Genomic DNA, 20,547 nt, shown 5'->3' with positions numbered 1-20,547 from the left:
CATCGCTACACTGTGCTTTCTACTAATCTTTTAATTCCTTCTCACACTACCTGAAGTATTTTATCTCCTGCATCATATGTTTGGTTTAAAATACTATATAAGTATTTAAGTGTTTTATTAACATACAAAATTTCCAGTTAATATTGTTCTTGCTCTTTCTGCTAGTTGACAGATTATTTGCTCTTTTGAGACTGGAGAACACTCTAACTCTGAGGATTAGACACATAGGCTCCAATGCTCAACTGGGATCCACAAAGTGCAGGGGAGGTTCTGTGGGTCTCAGTAAGCCTGTTGTTTAATCATGGAGGAGTCATACTGGCTGTGGACTGCACATCAGCACCCATTTCTCATCTATCCTGCCTTTCTGAGTAAGGTCAAATTGAGTATGCAGCAAGTTAATCCCAGTATCCTACAGGCCTCAGTGTCTGTAAAAACCCTGCCTGCAGATCTCTCTTTCAAGTGCCACTGTCAGTGTCACTGCTTTTATTCCCAGCAAATATATGTTTTATTCCAAGCCTTCTGTACTTTTCATGACTGCTAATTTTGTCTCTTTTATAATGTTGTTATGTCATCTGTTTCTTTGGATGGTTTTTTTAAGGAGGCTGGAAATAAAGTTGCCTTTGGCATCATGCAAAGGATTAAACCCAAGAAACCGAAACACCCACAAATAAAAGGAAGATTTGGCTACTAGATGCTGAGCATAGCCACTGACTAATATTTAAAGGTCAAGATTAGAAATTTTGTCAGCAGCTCTTTATCTTGTACTCAAGAAAGTATAGCAAGGGTGAGAACTGAGTGCAAGACAGCAGAGCTTCTGGGGGGCAAACACAGAGTCGAGAGCCTTAAACCTGGCTCAGGATGTGTCTAGTTCCTCATGCTAACCAGTTACTGAATACATTTCATAAGCAGTTATCGTGGAAGGATCTTGGAGCATACTTCTCTCTCATACAGCTGCTCTGCCCTTGAAGCTACAGAATCATACTCTTTTTTTCTTTCTTGCTCTTGACTAAACAAAGGCTGGAAGGATCTCTTTCCCAGCCAGAATAATGCACAACCCATTTGTGAGGACACTTTCCAGGGAAATTAGATGTTGTAGATAAAGCTTCAGCTCTCCCACCTCAAAGAAACAGTGAATCCATTAGAGAAGTGTATGTAGGGGACCTGAAAACATCAGATGGATTTTTGCCAGTGCTGCCTGAAGGAAAAACGTGATCCAAAGCACATTTTTAAAAGAAGGAGTTTCTTCATCTTAGGGAAGTTGCTTTCATATCTCTGTAGAGATCTAGAGAGAGATAGCACTTAAGATATATGTGGGTCTCCTTTTCTAATTGCTGGCTACTTTTGGGCTACTTCAGCACAGTTCTCTGAGGTTAATTGGATCCTCCATCAGCCTGGATCGAGTATCTACTTCTGTCATAATACAGTGTACAGTGTAAGGAGCTGTGTGTCCCATTCCTGATTTCTCACCCAGGTCACATAGCCTGATGCTTTGCATAACCTGCAGAGTAGTAGGAGATGGGCTTGAATTGCAGTAGCCGAAGAAAGGAGCTGAACTGTTATGTCTGAAAATATCCTGAGTATATCCTTGGATCAGAGTATATCCACTGAATAAAGATTCTGAATTATTTTTTTTTTAAATGCTATTCTGGCTGAGCTCTGTATCCATCTATAGCAAACTTAAGTCTTATTGATGATTGGGATGCTCTTAGTTATCCTTTCTGGATTACACCAAGACAGTCTCTTCTTGTATAATGCCTGCAGACTACAAATTGAAAATAGGCTCAGCTACATTCAGCTACTGAAAAAAAGGGGACCAGCACTTCGTGTTACATTTTAAAAGTATTGGTTAACACTGTGCTTCAGATGTGCTTGATCATGATCCCCTGTGTCGTAAAAATATCTAATGAATTCACTTTTTCATGTAAGGTAGGCAGGAGATTATTAACTTGATTTTTATGTTTCATTTTAGGTAAATGCTGGCTTCTCAGCATTCCTGAACCTGGAAAATATCTGTGGATGTACTAAAGGGACATTTTAGGCACCCAGGAACTTTCAAATAGTAAAAGTAGATTGCTTGTGTAAACTTCCATCCGAGTTCAGGTCTTCTGGATTACTTTCTTGACTAAAGGCAACTCTGTTTTTTTACTGAAGCTAATTTAAGTGCTTGATATCCTTCTTCACTTCTTTTAGTTTTTTTTTCTATTTGGAGTGACATGAATTAACCTTAGAGTGTGCCTACAAATGAGTGAATTAATACCTAGACTATGCTGCTAATGGCGTTGCATTTACTGCTGAACTAGGAAGGAGAATTAGGTACCTTAGTGTCTGGCTGTCTGTGATCTGGCAGCAAGCTTAATTGGACAGCAGCAGCTCCTTGAATTAACAAGTCCTGCTGGCAGCACACACCTGATTCCCAGCATGAGCAGAGGGGATGCAGGGGAAAAGAGATCTGACAAAAAAAAAAAAAATATAAAAAAAAAAAAGGCTGCAAAAATGAGAGAAAATGAAGGTAATTTTTTTTCCTATTCTTTAAGTTTTTCCCCCCCTTGATAATTACTAGGTAGTCATCATTAAGTCTATTTCAGGAGCTGCTAGCTGAGAAATACTTTCTAGATTTTGAAAATTTTTGGCAGAAAGCTCAGAAATTGTGTTTTTGTTGTGAAATCTTGGAACAGAACAGTCTTATTTATAGGAAACACTGACAGAACATTGGATATATAATGAACAATTATGCTACTTTGTGTAACAAATAACTTTTCAAACCACTTTCTCTAGTCAATGCATGGATTTTCCAGTGAATCAGTGAGTATTTGATGGTGTTTTTTTAAATATTTTTGACACAGGCAAGGAGAAATTATGGCATAGATAATTATGCTAGACCATCTCAAACTAGTCACTCAAGAGCTGTAAAAATGGTTTTGGTGGGGGAGTCCCAGTTCTTTAACCATTATGTGTTTCCTTGGCTGTGGAATATAGGAAATGAAAATGATTTTCAGCCTTATGTCATTTTTATCTGCATGAAAAGAACTGAATCATTCAGTATGTTAGTTAGTTGCAGCTAAATGTGATGCTCATAATGTCCTTCCTGTATCTGTTTTTTTTTCTCTGTGTGTGTGTATGTGTAGGACTTCTGAACCTGGTAAAATTATAAATGTATTTAAATGTAGGACATAATGTTAAAAGCTGTCCATCCTTATAATATAGTAATGGATAAACTCTCTATTCCACCTATTCAGTCTTCTCTTTTGCTTCAGTATGGGTTTTGTATGCTTTTGCTTTTCATTTAAACTGTTCCTCCTTTTTGTTTAATTTTTCTTCCTCATCAGCCTGGTATCTTGGCTGCCTAGTTAAAAGAGAAAAGGCCTAAAAAAACCAAAATTGAAGAGGACCGGTTTTTTTGTGGAGTTATGTCCCTTGGTTAATAATTGAATTATAGAGGTCTTCTTTTATCTCTGAATATGCATATATTCTGGTGATGGTATGCTGGCTGCCACACTTGACAGCAGAAATGGGCTGATAAGATTGTTAGCACCCTGCATGTTAATACAAGGATCCTGGTCTCTCTTCTCTCCAGCAGCTGCCGCTTTCAAAATTTATAAGAGTGTAACTATCTTTGAGATTCCTATCTCCTCAGTCACATTTAGTTGAAATCAGGCTACTTAGTTCAGAAATTACAAGGAGAGGACACACAGACTGTGTTATATTGTTGCTCAGTCTTGTTTCCATAGGAAACCAGGCTAAAAACAGCCTGAAAAAAGTCAGCTTTATCTTTTGCTAAAAAAAAAAAAAAAAATCCCCTCCCAATTTGAATGCTGTAGATCATAAGATAGTTGAGGATACTCAGGAGAAATTACTTTAAGGTAAATTACTTTTATTGTATGCCTAATCACACATGACCTCCTGTCAGAAAGTAGCTTCTCACCTGACCAGGAGTAGGTAGGAGTAATCCAGCTATGGAGAGCCTTTTCTGCCCAAATCTTTCCATGCTGTCTTCCATGGATGAAGGCTGAATTTTTGTTACATGCATCTATGAGGAAGAAAAGTAAATGAAGGAAAGGAGGACTACTGAAAGGTAAAACACTGTTTCTTCCCTCCCTGTTGTTGAAGATAGAGAAGTCTTCTGCCTGCACTCTGGCTCTGTTCAAAGCTCCATTTCTCTACAGGTGTGCAGGGAATGTTTTTAAACTAACTGGGAGTACACGATGAGAGAAATTGAAGGTACAACTTTCTGGTTTTATACTGCTGCAAGAAGAAGCCTTGGTTGTAGAATTTAATATGATATGTATGTCAAAATGAAAGAAGGAATATTTGTCTAATCATAAAAGACCTATCAAAATCCTGCATCCCATAGTGATGCATGATTCAGGAAACAGGAACTTCTAAGAATAGTTTCACCTCAAGATAACATTATATACAAAACAGCGTTGAATTGTTAAATGAAATGACTTTGGACATCTCACATTGTGTTTTCAGGAAAAAGATTATCACTGTTTTAATGGTAAAAATGAAACTGAATTAAAAAGCAGCCAAAGTCAATTTGCCAACTACAAATAAATAAATAAATAAGAATAGCTTAACTTGAACATTTCAAAATTTGAAGACTTTTGGCTTGGCATGCTTGCTGCAAATTTTTCCAAGTGATAATTTGTTCTGTAATTTTTTGGGGGGTAAAACATCTTTTTTCTTGTCTCACAAAAGTATTGGTATAGTATTGGTCACTCAGGTCTCACAAAAATAACATGTATTTTATGTCCAGTACATGTAACAGGCAAGCTGTCCATAGACCAGCTTACTACCCACAAACACGTGCAAACTAAAGGCTGAGTAAACTGAAAGCATCCCTATATTTTTAGAAATTCAGATAATGGTTGTTTATACAGTAATACATTCAGAAGTATAACATTCTGAAAATTACCTAGTGCATGTAAGTGAAAACTCCCTTAAACTGAGTGCAGCCATATATAATCCACATAATTGGTATTGAATGGGCTGAGGGCAGTTGGATTTTTAAGGGTTAAGCCTCAAGTGAGTTACAGTTATCTCAGCTCCTTCTGTAGGCAGTGGAGTGAAAGGGGCATCTCCAGTGTGGCTCATCCTGTGCTAGGTGTGTAACTGGCATGGGTGTGGGGAAAAGTCAAAATGAGAAAAATCTCATTCTGAAGATAAGGAGTATTTTTAAAATTTGTCACTGACCTTAAAGCATATGTTTCACCCTCAGAGCTGGACTTCATACAAGTGGTGAGTTTTGCTGTGACATTTGCAGTGTGTCACATACAAGCATATTAAGATGGGTTTAGGCAGTGCCATAGGAACTGTGTGTAAGAGTCTTTTTTATTTCTGCAGCATTTTGCAAATGGACCATGCTTATAACAAGATGCAGGTAGGATATATCTTTCCCTCCGGTTTGCTTAGAGATAGTTTGATTGGCCTATTGAATTCTAAGAAGCCTTTTTCTCTATTATTATTTAGTCAAGCTTAGTACTAGCAGATATATTCAATAGTAGTTTTACCATCTGAGGAGCAGACTCTGATTGCTGATTCCCACAGTAATGTGTCCAAGAGATGATGTTATGACAGCCACCATTTTTATTTCATTGATTGAGGACAGTAATGAGGTCAAAATCATACATCTAAAACTGGTTCGTTTCAGCCTCTAATGAGCTGTGTGATATGAAAGCTTTTTCCATGTCTTACAGTATAGACACTGTGCAGTAGGAAAAATACAAATAAGCAAAACATCTGAAATAAGTATATAATTTTTAAAGGCTACAAAAGTAGTAATATTTTGAATTTCTTAACCATTCTAGTAGATCTGTGGTTGATCAAGGACTTGAGGTGCAGTGACACGAGGCTGCAATACCACGCTGGCTTTCAGCCAGAAATGATTTGCCATCACCACCTGAGGAAGGTATGTGCACTGAAGCATGTGTTTATGGAGTTTGTTGTGTGACCCACTGGGAACACTCTGTATGGTCAGGGGTCCTGGGAGATGCTGATCAGAAAGCAGATCAGAAAGAAACTCCCTAGATTGCAGTCTAATTTGTGATTAAAGAGGTAGGAAATGCTTCTAGGAGGACAACTGAGGACAGGAGGCTTGCAGTTCCAGAGAATCAAAGCCATGAGAACTAGTGCTATGCAGAAGTACCACACGCATGTTTTTAATCATTTACTTATCTCTGTGCCATTTTTAATTATTTTTAAAATGACTGCAAGATTACAGGCCCTTACTTACTCGTATCCACTAAGAGACAAGTGTGCTCATCTACCAAACCAGTATGTTTGTAATTTTCAGGTGTATCACTCAGCTCTTATGGGATTGCATTCCCTTGGTGTGCAGTTTCTAATGGGCTGATATGCCAGTTTTTGATACTGAACTGAAATACATAAACTTTAGTATATTACAGCAGAACTGCAGATGTGTGTTTCTGTCCTAAGAGTTTGTCTTGGAACAACCCTTCCCTTGGTTTGATATCTTGCTTCTTGAATTTTTGGGATGTGAAACAGTCTTTGAAATTAATCACAAGTAAGAGAACTGCAATTCAGCTGTATTGTGTAGGCTAAAATCTGCATTTATTCATGCAGTAAAACAGCTACCCGGGAAGTCTGCTCTGCTAGTCCCAACATACTGATGGGTTCATTCAAATGTTCCAAATCCCATGAAGAATGAGACCAGAAATTAGTTTTATTTAGTTGATGGTATTTTATCTTAAAAGTAAGGAGATACTGAAAGATCATTATCTTTCCAGTCTTAATAGTTATAATAAGAATAATTCTAAAAAAAAAACCCAAACCCAAGCAAAACCAACCACCAAACCCACAGACTTGAAATTTCTCCAAGCAGTAACACTGTCAATGTCACATCTGCCCCTATTTGTCTATAAAATTATTTCACATGTTTTTAACCACAGTATTTTATTCTTGATTCTCTTCCCTTCCTTCCACTGTTTTCTCTGTCTTCTAAGGTGATTGCAATCTCCTTATCCAGACTTTTTCTATCAGTTTGACCTGGCATTTTTCTTTTTCTCAATAGCTCATCTTTATACTGTTTTTTTTAAAATGAGTTTCAGGTAGATATTCTTGACACATATTTTCCTCTCAAATGCCAGTTGTAGTGTGGAGAACAAATTAAAAACCATTTAAATTCATGTTGATAAATGAAGGTCAACAACTGTTTCCCTCACCTATTTTCTTTGAATAATAGACTGTAATGCAGAATATATTAACTGTTTCAGCACTGAGTTTCAAAATAATTGCATTATGTTCCAATCCTGAAACCTGCTTTTTGCATTTCAAAAAATCCCACTGAATCAGTGCCAAGTTGACTGTATTTAAATCTTCAAAGAAGTCTTCTGAAAGACTGTCATGCAGTGTAGAGCCAGGCTGTCACTGCTGTTTTTGTTGCACATGCCTCACTGATTTTTGTGGGACCACAAGGCACTGGAAGCTTTCTGTCCTTAGACAGCATACCAGCCGTTATTACAGGATCATTCTGTTTATTTCAGCCTCTTCTAGTGCTTTCTGTGTCCAGGCTACCAGCCTGACCTGCCATGGAGGCCAAGCAGAAGTCATCCCCTCTCCTCAGCAGAGCTTGGATACAGGGCACAAGAAGAGGAAGCAGCCAGTACCATTGTGACAGAAAGCTGCAAGAAGACGCCTTGCGTTTCTGTGGTGACATTCTTTACCCATCACCAGTTGTTCTTATTGAAAACTCCTTAATATTTTAAATTCATTTGCATCTTTATCCTTGGCTCTCCCCTGCTGGAAGAGGAATGGGAAAATCATGACCATTTTGAGCCAACTTCTCTTCAGGCCTGAGGAGAGGTCCAGGATTATGGATGAAGGTGGATGTGTTGGGTAGGGATGTAGATACCCTGAATGTTCCCAGGTATGGGAGATCCACCACTTCTCTGGGTAACCTGTTTGACTCTTCACCACATCATCGTCAATTTTTTTTTTCTTCTATCTAGTCTGAATCAACTCTCCTTTAATTTAAAACCTTCGCTCCTTCTTCTATTGTTACAGGTCCTACCAATGTCCTGATTAACCACAGTGGCTTTGAATGAGAGGACATTCAGGTTGTCAAATCCATTTCCACAGTGTGTTTGAGGAGAGAAATCTTCCAGAAGAGTTTGTGTTTTCTTCAGAGGAAGTAGGTTTTTTTCCCAGGGACCACAAAAAGCAGCTTTGTTGACACATTTCAGTTTGCTGCTGCTCCAGAGTGTGAAGTGACAAGTTATCTGATGAGACCAGAGAAGAAATTCTTAAAGCTATTGCATAGCAAATATTTTGTGCCTTTTCTGATCTGATTTCAGTGTGGAATGGAATATCTGAAAAATTGTTGCATACTTAAACAGACCTCAGACAGATATTAGGCCAAAGATTTTTTTGTTGAAAATTTATTGCCAAAATTTGAAATTCCTGAAAATAAGGAATGCCATAGAAAATTTCATTCCATACAAAGGCTGAAACTTCCCACCTCCATTGCATAGCTCCATGAATTTGCTTTTAGCAATGTCTCTAGAAATAATGAGAAATAGCACAGAAGATTAATGACAGTGCCATTATCATAGTGCTGATTATAATTGGATACACATTAGAATAGTTCCATGTTGTGATTAGCTGTTCAGATTAGGATTATTATAGGTTTAGGGTTTTTGAATTTTGAAAAGGTAGTTAGCTGCTTTCTGGGACATATTTATCATAGGTTTCCCAAGATTTAACAGAGAGAAGTGAAACAAAAAATGTTCTTCCTTTATGCAAACTACGGTTGTTTCATTTTCTGTTTATACACTTACAAAGTGTCAGAGTAGTACGCCAACAAAAAAACCCCTTTTGTATGTTACATGTTAAAGACCTTTGTAAAATTGCTTCATGCCAAATCATTCTTAGTAACAATATCTACCAGTTGTAACAAGGTTATTACGAGGCTTCTGATAATTATTAGTCCACTTTCCAGCTCCTTTGAACTTGCTTTTAATACGTGGATATGCACGTATAAATTGGTATAAGTAAAATCTTTCTTGGTTTCTAAGAATTGCTGGAGGGAGACAGAATAAGAGAGACAGGTGGCTCTAATATTGCACAGTTTGTATTTGATAGTCACATGTCCTCTAGCACTGATCTGGGATATAATTTTTTAATGTATTCAGCACAATACAGGGTAGATGTTTATTAAAAAACATGGAAATAATTTTCTCAGATGTTTCCTTGCAGAATTTTAATTTAGTTGTTAGTAATTCCCTGAATCCTTTAGAATCCAGTATTTTTTAGCTACCATTAATCTCTACCACTCTATCTTCAAACTCCTGTTTTCCATGGGGAGTTCAGAAACCCAGCAGAAAGTTTTAACGGCCTTATTGAAAAAAATAGTACTAAACAATACAGTAATTTTTACATATTCCCACCGAAGTGATACTTCATATGAAAAAGTATAATAAACTGGTAATTCTTTAGTGAGAAGACACTAGTTTTCTCATGCAAACCTGCTTTTAAATGGAAATACAGTCCTTCAAAGTATATTTGTTAATAGTTTGTTGCTAATCAGAGAAATAGAGAATGTATATGAGGGACAAAGACAATTTTAGACATTTTTTAAAACACCGTATTATTATTAGGTCTTACCTCCTGATTAAGCATGTCCAGTTATCTACCACAGTAGGAAGATTTTGCAGTCCCTTTTGTAAATATACTGTCATATTTTCAAAATAATGAGCATATTTTTCCCACTCACTTTTTTTTTATTCTTCATGCTTACCCCATTGTCATAGTTTAGGAGTGACACTCCAAGACACAAGCTGCTCCTCCCCCACCCTCCCGTGAGAGACAAAATGCAGAGATTATGGGTTAAGATAAGAACAGTTTACTGGAAGCAGCAAAGAGATAAGAAAAGGAACAGTAATAGCAACAATATTAAAACAAAAGTATACAAGGAGAGGGAGATTTACATGCAGAAAATGCTCACCAAGCCTGGGACAATATAAAAACAGTGGTGGACAGTCCCTACATGATCAATTGCAAGCCATGCAGCTTCGTCTTGGCAGTGGGAGAGCCCCTTTCTCCTGCCCATGACACAAGATGCTGTCAGGTAACACAGTGTCTTGGCTGTGTCCACATGGATCCAGGCTCCACCCCATCATGCCCCCTCACCCTGTGGCTGAAATAAAGACATTCAACCCACGAGGCTATCAGGCAAAAGTATTCCAGAGAGTATGAAAGAGTGCAGACTCTTGAATTTGATTTCTGGTCCAGGTATTCCTGAGGTACTCCTAGCTTTTGTTTGGCCACATCTTTTTTTTTTCTTTTGCTTCATGATCATGTTGCCATCTCCTAATCTTCTGGGCTGGATTTCATAATGAGTCACCTAAAAGGTGAGCATCCTCTCTAAAACAGTAGTTGGAGAGGAAAAGATGGACATCTAGTACGGGTGATTCATCCCACCTCAGATTTCAGTTTTAGTTCAGTATGAATCATGAGCTAAAGATATTCTCCATTAAATGCAGAGAAATCCTTCATGACTGGCTGAGGCTAGACATCTTTTACATGTCTGAACTGAATCAGTTATATGTGATGGTCTGTGATCATTTGAACACAAAGACTTTTTCTTCTCTTGGTCACAAAGAGAGCTTGCTGTGCAAGGCAATAAATATACCTGTGTAAACTATTCTGCCTAGCAAAAAAGTTATGCAAGAGTCAGAGCATCATTGCCTTTATTCTTGCATCTCTATTCCCTCTTCACAAGGCCATGCAGCACCAGCAATGCTGGAATTAAGTGTCAGTCTACTGCAAACACGATTACTGTCAGATTTTGAAATAGCACACCACTCTTCTAATAAAATAAGTTTTTCTATATATAGAGTTTCTCTCCAAGATTAGTCTTGGGATAAAGTGGTGGATTTAACCTAACATGACAGCCTGCAAAGGGATACATGGGAAGATAGAATTCTGCTATGATTCTGAATAACTGAACTTAATACAAAGAATCTGCATCTAGAACTCTGATGTTTTTCACAGTTTTCAAAATTCTCAGTCTTAGTGATGCCTCACGTTGCAGAAACATTAATGAGATTTCCTTAAAGCTTTATATATTATTACCAGCCTAAGTTGTACTCTTTTAAACTTAAATAATTGTTAGACTGTATAAAATAAAGTTTTAACATCAGCAAATATCGAATAAGTTACTGAAATTTTATTTATTTATGTTTTTTTAACTCTTGGAGAGCTCATTCTTTATGAGCCTGGCAGCTTGTTTAAACACTGCCAGATGATTAACTAACTCCCCAATTAAAATCAGCACTTGGTAGTTAAATACTGATGCTAATTTGATAACCAGTTATGATGTGAAATGACCTTGCAGGTTCTATACATAGAACAGTCTTCTTTGTACTTGATGGTGACATTATAAAGTATTGCTGTTTTAGGATTTGCTATATTAGAAGCAAGAATTTTTATCTCAATCTTGGAGCATTCATTAGTTATAGGAAGGATTTCCTATAGAAATATAATATTGCAGATAAAAACTATAAGTACTTTAGGATTTGAATAGAGAATATAATTATTTTAGGCAATATTATGTCTAGGCTATCTAAAAGTTGTACACACACAAACGACTACATCTTAAATACCAGTTAGCCTTAGGGAAGCTCATGATAAGGTAACTTTAGAAATCAGCACTTCTAAGAGTAAACTTTTTTCTTACATAGCAACCAAAAATAAGTCCTATCTATCTTGAAGTAACAAGAAATAATGATGTTCTGGTTTTTCCCTTTAATCTGGAAAATGCTGTCATTCCCTCATTAAAATGGTCTCTTATCTGTACTATTCTAATTTTCTACTAGTTTGCAAATACTTGGATGTTGGAGTCCGTCTGGGCAAGAGGTTGATGAGGGGCTTTGCCCCGGGCCCCGAGAAGAAGGATCTCCTTTAGTTGGGGTGAGCAAAAGCTCACCCATAAGACCCCCAGAGTAGTTATATGTTAATCATGCTAGAAAGTTCTATGGTCTCTTTGTTAGTGGTTAAATTTTGCTGTATTAATTTGCATATCCCTAATCTCCAGTTCTTACTGGTTCCTTCCCCTCAAACTCCACCCTCAACCTATCTTATATAAATTACTGTTCCACCCTGGATTCCAGCCTTTTGTGTGCATCCCCAAATGCTCTTCAGATTCTGCATTTGTTATTTTGCTAATTAAAGATCTTTACTTTTCGGGTCTCACATTTGTGCCGATCCCTCTTTTTTATGGTCACTCTCAGACCTCCTGCCGATTTTCTCTGAGGTGGCACCAGGCCCAGTGTGCTACGCTTGAAGACAAATGCATAGATAAAAAATGTGTAGCTTTGTTTCCTGAATCTTTTATGCCTGGGTGATGGCAAAGGATCAAGACACCAAAGCTTTGTGACATTGCCCATCAAGCGAGCTGTGGGAGATCATGATGTCTCTGTAACCAAAATTATCTGCACCTGGGAAGTAAAATACACAACTCAGGGGCACTGCACCTTTCTAATTAGGCAAACAATGCTTATTACAGCATTGTTTCTGTCAAGAGGTGCCGATTAGGTGAAAAACATTAGTAGAAACTAGGACAGAAGAAGGCTGAAGAGCTGGAGATGTTCTAATGGCCGTAAAATGTGGTAAATTTTTCATTATTCAGGTGTTTGCTGAAACCCCTTTGAATCAGGTTTTGTTAATTTTAGCTTTTAAGTTTGACACTTGAGTATTTTTTTCTGACTTTCCATCACTTTGCATGTGCCAGCATCTGCTGCTAGGTATTTCTCTGTAGTGTCTTGTGCTGTTCGCTCACAGAATATCTTGAGTTGGAAGGGACCCACACGAACCATCAAAGTCCAACTCCTGGGCTTGCATATGACCACCCACAAATAAACAGTGAAAAAAAGTAATGCAAACCTTACTCCTTTTATTATGTGTTAAATGTACTTGCATTAGATTTAATGTGAGCTTTATGAGGCCAGTGGGATCTCTACCTTCTGGGCTTTCCAGGCACTGCTGATCTCGTGGTTATAATTTCTTCACTACTATTGCTACAGGGTCACCTGGATTAAAGGTAATGTGAGCATTCCTGTCCTGATTGTAAGGAGAGCAGTGTACACTCTGTACAAATGCTCTGTTCCCAGTTGTGGGTCATCAGCTTGTCTTTCATAGTGGTGGGAAGTATTGTTTTGGTTGGCGGATAGTTAGTATTTATGGGAGGTGATCAAAAACGGTTCTGCAGTTTCTGTATGAGAAATTAATTTTTTAAGTTTTAGGCAATAATTTTTCTGTTGTAACTGGCCTCTGCTATGTGCAATTAAAAAGCTGTGCCTGTGCTAGGATGTTTTTTTTAAATTTATTTTGAAAATTCCTTTCCTAATTCCTTTTATGCTTAGAAAAGAGAACTGGTATATTCTGTGTACTAGATATCTTTTTTTATTTTTATAATTTTCATTTTAGATCATATCCATAACATATTCTGTGCTTCTGTTTCATGGAAGCATGAGAGTACTTGTACTTTGATTAATCAGCTACTCAGTCATCACTCATAATTATGCACAGTAAAATAACTTCATGCATTTGCCTCTGCGGTGTTTTTTTTGTTTTTTGTTTGTTTTTTTTTCTTTTAATCCATTTTAGTGCCAGGGTGAAGCTGGAGTCTCCATAAAGATATGCTGCATGTCTTTTTAGAAAAAGAATATTTAAGTTCTATTTAGTTTTAGGAATTTTTTAGAGAGAAAAGTGTAAATACAGCCTTGTAGATAGGACCACAAATTTGTTTGCTTAAAACAGCTGAAGTATTGCACATGTTGGGTAATCCAGAGTGTCTGTCCAGGTGACTGAGAGTGTTCTCAAGAGACTTGTTGGAAACAGGTTAAAAACCTAACAAAGATGAATACTGTATTGATGCAGAAAAGTATGAAAACAACCCTGTAAGGGAAGGCTCTGGACAGTGACATTGGTGAAACTGCAGAGTGCTTGTTGGCACTTTGCTCTGAGCAGATGAGCAGGCAAATTACTGGTAAGTGTAATGAGGAGCTGAGAGACATGGAGAAATATTAAACAGTGGGGATCATTCAGTGTTACTTTCGTGGAAGGATATTACATTCTTGCACTCTAAATGGCTTCTGGAAGAAGTAAAGGAGCAGGCAGACAAGTTTTTGTGTTATCAGTAATGATCAGAGAGAAGTGTTGCATCACCTGCAGGTAGGCCTGTGGACCTCACTACAAGCTCTTCAAGAGCAAAGTAACTGAGTGATGTAAATTAAGGAGATATGCATAATTTACAGATGTGTTTTAAAAAATGCAGATATGTCTTTCACAACTCAGGGCAGAGATTACCTGATACAGGACTGTCATTGTACTGAGGTTTCCTTCAGCAATAACAGAGAGGAATGCAGGAGTAGAATACAAATGTTTCAACTGTCTTCATGAAAAAAATATTTTGGAATAGTTCTTGTTTCAATTCTTGCAGTTACTTCTGGTAATATAATTCTCATTATTTGGGATGTAAAATGCATGTAAAAGTTGGTGGACATAAGGGTCCAAGGAGTGTTCTGTCTTCATACGGTAGTTTACTGGCCATCCATGGTTTCAGATTATAGTGAGATTCAAGTATAGCAGGTATTGTTGGTCCCTTATCAAAACAGCAGTGGCTTCAGTGTAGCTGAAGAAGAGATTGATGAAGGAGGTCATAGCTCCTGTAGTACGGAGGTCAACGTGCAGGGCTCTTCTGCCCTTCTTGTACTTGCATGTGAGTGTCATGGAGAATGTTGCTAAGATGCCTTCTTCAATTCATGGTGGAGAAGCTTGTTGAAACAAATCCTAGGAAGCCACAAATACTGTGTTTTTCAGTATTTTGCCCTGTGTTATTGTCAAGGTTGAACTTGAAGATCTAGGAGGACTTTCCCAATCTTAATAATTCTGTAATTATATGATTCTGTGATTAGATCAGTGATGGTTTAAAAAAAAAGAAGTAGTAATTAAACTCCATATAAGCTGTTCTCCTTCCCCTCACTCCTCTCCAGTGAGAGGGGGACAAAGGCAGAGACTATAGATTAAGATAAACATTGCTTGAAAACAAACAGCAGTGGGATGAGAAACACACAGTGTCAGCAATAATATTAATAACAAAGTATACGAAAGAGGAAGTGTTCACCACCCTGACTTACTTCTTTGTGGCCACCAAGACAAAGACAAGATGGTGGATGCTCTCCAAGGCTTGTGCTTTCTGTCCCTGAGACAGTGAAAAACAATGATGAACAAACTTCCCAAAAGCCAGTTTGTCCATGCTGCACCACCCGCTCCTGGACTGCTGGGCTCGGCTGTGGTTAGCAGTATTTGTGTTTCCTCCTCTCTGCTTGGCTTGGGCTGTGCCAGGCTTGGGCTTGTGCCCACTGCTTTCTGTTCCCCACGGCTGCTTCCCACACTGATAGCCCAGTGCTCCCCTGGGCTGTGTCTGTCAGTTGGAGCTGTGCTCTTCCCGAGGGAAGGGAAAGGATGGGCAGCAGCAGGAGGAGGAGGGAGTCTGCAGGGCTGGTCCTGTCAACCTCCCCTCAGAAGCAAAGGGAAGAAAATGGAGCCACTTCCAGGGTGTGCTCACCTTTTCTTCCCTCCAAAGCTCTGCCCCAGGGAGCTATATAGAATAGCCATATAGCTACACACACCCACACAGTTCTAGGCTGCGCCCCTTCTCAGCACCTGCAAGCAAAACTAGGACAGGTCATATATCATACATGATCCAGGATTAATCTTGGCAAACCCAAATGATAGTTCTGGTATTTCCAGTACTCATCCGTACTGTTAGGTGTATTAACCTTTGTTCAAAAGTAGTATTCTTTCCTCATGTGTTTGTTCTTCCAGAACAATATGTATCAGGAAAGAAATTTTTCTTCTTGAAAACACCTGTTACACTCAAATTATTGTCTTGAAATTCATTACTATGTCTGTAAAATCTTTAATTGCAGTATTAATCACTTCATGTTTTCTTTTTTTCTGATCTATTCTTTTTAAAATTTTTGTATTTTCTTAGATTGTAGTTTTTTGGGATGAAATAATATAAAAAAAATTATAAATCAGAATGTCCTAATCATGAAATTGTACTAAAATCTTTATTGTATATAAGGCATAGTGGAAAAAAGACCACATTTCTTATCTGTTTAGGAAAGGACTGTTGATCTGTTGGCACCAAAGGCCAGTATTTTCTTAAATGCTCCTTTGTTTCATATGTGTACTTTCATAATAATAAATAAATACATTTGCTTGTGATAATATAAGAGGGAGAAGCCAAGCTAAAATTTTAAATGGGTTATTTTATGGTCTACCATAATGAATTTAGTTTCAGCAAATTATTGTGATTATTTTTGCATAGGTATAGCATGCTTCCTAAAAGGTACTCTAGTTATATGCTTGTCTGGATTTTGCTGGGATTTTTTTATTTCATAAATACTGCTTTTTGTAGAAATTGTATTAGTATATTGCTGTATTTACATTTACATTTGATTTACTGCATTTGCTCAAACTGACTAGGTACTTTAAACATGTAATTAAACAGAATCCTCTGCTGTGTGCAATTTCAGCAAAAAAAATTGAATTGTTTCCAATCTTCTTTGGTAAATGTGTGCAAGTGTTATTTTTCAAAGCGTAAATTGCAATCCTGGAAAAATATTTTTAAAAAAGATTTCAAACCTGATATTATGTAGGTGTTATTGCTTTAAATGATGTTATCTCTGAAAGGTGAACAAGTGAAATGCAGCAAATCTAGTTTCAAGACTGATGCCTTATATTTATATTTTTGTGATATTTTCTGTTCAATTATATCAAACCCAGACTTTTCTTGGAGATTCTACTGATTTTCCAAGAATTTAGATTACATTCTTTAAGAACCAATTACTCGAAAAATATTGACCCATTGCACTGACCCATCCCTTGCTGATCCTTCTACTTATTTTTACCTCGGACTCCATTTGACCTGAACAACGCAAAACAGATTTTATAACATGATTAAGAGGAAATTACATTGGGGGAGGGGGAGGATTGTATTACCTGAAGTGGTAGCAGGGTAAATAAGTACACTGCTGACAGCTCCTGTTAGCTTTCACTGCTTCATGGTTTGTGTCTTATGGCTTCAAAGGAAAAAAACAAAAAGGGCACAAAAAATGCCCCCTAGCAAGACCAATTAAAAAAGCCTATAACTGCAAGTTCACTTCAGTTACCTCCATTGTGTAGTACAATAACAGTAGTTGTTGGTTGCAGGTAATGCTCTTAGGCAGCAAACACTGATCTGCCAGTTTCTCTGTTGGTTTTATGTAAGGCTGAGAGCACAATTGTTATTTCCAGTAACTGGAGGGAAGTTAAAATTCATAATTTCAGTTCCTATGAACTACACAGATGGAATTTAACGTCTCAAATCCCTTTTTTTTTTTTTTTGTTTGGTTGTATAAAAACCAAAATAAACACTGGTTTTCATGAATTGCTTAGAGTTGTTGCAGGTTTTCCTTTTCCCCCAACTGCAATGAAACACTCTTGTTGAAATGGGCATTTGACTTGTGCACAGGACTTCAAAGCATCGTGCTTAGCAAAATGGTGCACCAAAATGCAGGACCAGGATGATGTCTTGAGGGCTGGTCCCTGAAGTTTGTATGGCTTTGGCTTATAGAAGACATTGAAGCCCACTAGAGGGCTCACAGTGTGTGAAGACACCCAGCTTTCCTCTCAAGTCAACCAATAGCTTTTCTGTACTTCCCTGCAGGATCTGACTGAGCTGGGAAGGAACCTGCTAGCATCTGGAATATAGGTGTAGTGAGTACGAGAGAGAGCTCTCAAATTGTTCTAAGGAGTACTGTTGACTGCAAATCCCCAGTCCTTTGGTGTGCGTACCAAGCCTCTGTAGTGCCCTTGTACATTCTGCATGCACTGTGCATATGGCATTTTCCCTTGCCAGGAGCAGTTCAGTTTTCTGCTCTGCCTCCCAGTGTGATTGAAAATTCAATAAAGACTTTATTCACCTTCAGAACAGAAATCTGAGTGTGATCCAGAGGTCCAGACTTCTTGTATAGAAAGCACACTTTTAAGCAAACCGGACAGCATAGCTAGGAGCGCTAATTGGGCCACAGTAAAGTTAACACACTGATTATGAATCAGTTGGCTGCAGTGGTCCCATTTGAGATGCCCTGATGGTTTAAAGATGTGAGTTTAGCAGGTTGCGTGTCCTACCTGCGTCAGCTCCACTGGAGTGGTTTGGATTGCTGTAAAACTTTAGAACAAAACTCCAAAGGAGGCAGCTAAAGCAATTGCCTTTGATCAGCTGAGTAACTCCTATGGCTGGGTTACAAATTTCTAGCCATTATGGCTAGGAGAGTATCTATCTCAGTATGCATACAGTTTTTAAGTAAAGCTAAAGCAATTTCTTATTTATTTCTACCCCGCTAGTGCTGTCCACCAAGAATAAATTGCACACATGCTTGATTTATAAGTATGTTAGGTATAATTCAGTCTTTGTTTACTATCAAAAAAAAAAAATTGCTGCTGATGCAGTGAGAAGACTGGAGCTCCTTATCCCAGTTACGCTGGGCTGTCTTCCCCACAACCAGGATGAAGATAGGCAACTCTTTCGAGAAGTTCTCCTATTTCATTCAGAATGGCTATATGCTAAACAGGTGCAGTGGGCTCATCAGGACTGGCAGTACCTTAATACCTTTGTACTGTATTATATATCAACATAGTTTGGCCCTCTTGACAAGGAAAAAGCATCTTTTGTAGCCAGAAAAGCCCTGCATATCCTTTGAATAACTCTGAATTATTTTGAAGCCAGTGTTACCTAGTATTACTCAATAATTTCAAGTCCCTCTGCTTCTATCTGAAAATTACAATATGAGTGTTTGGAAAATCTGTAGTTGATAATTATCTACACCTTCATATATATATATATATATCTGTATGCATGTATAAAATCTCATCTGGAAAGGCACTTCAAATATCAAAGTAAGACACGAAGAGCTATGGCTAGTTTTCTCTCATTTATATTAATGGTATCATTTTCATTTTTAATGCTTTTTCTTTACAAGTGGCTGCTATATACTTTGAAGGGAACAAAACTTATCTTAAGTGTATTCTAAACTATTTCCACTTGAGGAAGAAAAGGATTCTTAAGCCCTGAAAAAAGCACTTGGAAGCACATGACTGAAGAACTAGAATAAAGTCAGGATAATCCTCTGTCCTTTATTATGCAGCAGGTCAGATTAGAGGATCACTGAGATCTTTGTGGCTTTATAATCTATGATTAACATATTAATTTTTAACTGTGTGCTTTGGATCAGTTCTTTGCAACAATGCATATAAGCATGTCTTTATTTGGAGCAGGTGGAGCCAGAGCAAGGGGTTAAAATTGGACAGATGTTGAAGTACTTTTCAGACTGGATCTGGACTCCTAACATCCTGAACTCTCTTAGTTTTTCAGAATGTTTGCACTGAAGTATATCTTTTTTTTGAGTGGTGGTCTTCTTGCCTTTCACTTTATTTACAAAAATAAAAGGTAAAAAGTATTAAGGTTTTAGTACTTTCTCTTTGTAAAAAAACAAAAAACAAAACAATTCTCTGAATTAAGAAATATATTAAGTAAGTTTTATTTAGGTGGAAAATTTTTTTCCCCTAGGTTTGGGTTTTTAAAAAATCTTTATGTTTTCACAGAATTTTAAAATAATGGAATACAGATTAGAAGGACTTTCACGGGTGATCTGGTCCAGCCTTTCTTGGCAAAAGCAAAATCTAGACCACCAGATGGCCTGGCACCCTATTCAGCTGGATCTTGGAAGTGCCCAGTGCTGGGGAATCCTTCATTTCCCTGGGGAAATTATTCCAATGCCTGATTGTTCTAGGTGTAGAACTGTTGGTCAATCAGGGCCCATCGGTTTATCGAGGACAAGCTTCCACAGCAGTTCACAAACTCCTCCTTCACGACAGTGGGTCTGTGTTTGTGTCGTCCTGGAATTGTGGCCCTAAGATCTGGGGCCCACCAGAGCTGGTAAAGACAGAAGTATAGAAAGTGTTGAGAACCTCTGCCTTTCCAGCATTCTTGATGATTAATTCACCTCTTGTTTAACAACAGGTTAATATTTTCCTTCCATTTCCTTCATTTTCAGAAAAAAAAGGATATATCAACTATTCTAGAAGTTCAGTTTTTTCTTGTGGAGATACACTTAGAGAATGTAAATGATGGAAAAAATTATATTGTCAGCCTGAATTCTGTACTTCAGGATCTAAATTAAATCTGTGAACAGCAACAGCACAACTAAATAATAGATCTTTATGTTTCTAATACCCTGTTAAAGTTTTAAAAAGTAGTAAACCTCAGGATGTTAGCTTGCTGTCATTCTTACTTAATTAACTGAAAGGTAACACTTAACTGAAATATACTGACCTCTGAAAAATATATCTTTGACAGTTGCAATGTGTGACTTTTAAATACCTCCCTGGAGGTATTCAAAGACACGTAGATGTGGCACTTAGGGATAGTTTAGTGATAGACTTGGCAGTACTGGGTTAATATTTGGATTCAGTGATCTT

At 37.7% G+C, this 20,547-nt stretch overlaps 1 protein-coding gene and 1 long non-coding RNA gene across 3 annotated transcripts in view; both read left to right on the top strand.

Annotated features, from left to right (window-relative positions):
- Positions 1–20,547, top strand: part of GPC6 (glypican 6) — a 709,793-nt gene that overhangs the window by 33,137 nt on the left and 656,109 nt on the right. The window lies entirely within an intron of this gene.
- LOC111922738 (uncharacterized) lies at positions 3,903–11,163 on the top strand. Its single transcript, XR_015284464.1, has 6 exons — positions 3,903–4,072; positions 4,164–4,218; positions 5,344–5,380; positions 5,808–5,908; positions 7,503–7,885; positions 8,023–11,163. It is a non-coding gene; the product is annotated as an uncharacterized LOC111922738 (long non-coding RNA).

Source organism: Cyanistes caeruleus, chromosome 3 (assembly GCF_971803275.1).
Source record: "Cyanistes caeruleus chromosome 3, bCyaCae1.hap1.1, whole genome shotgun sequence".
NCBI classification, from domain to species: Eukaryota; Metazoa; Chordata; class Aves; order Passeriformes; family Paridae; genus Cyanistes; species Cyanistes caeruleus.
The sequence above is the reverse complement of the archived record's forward strand: the minus strand, read 5'-3'. Positions and strand labels throughout refer to the sequence as shown.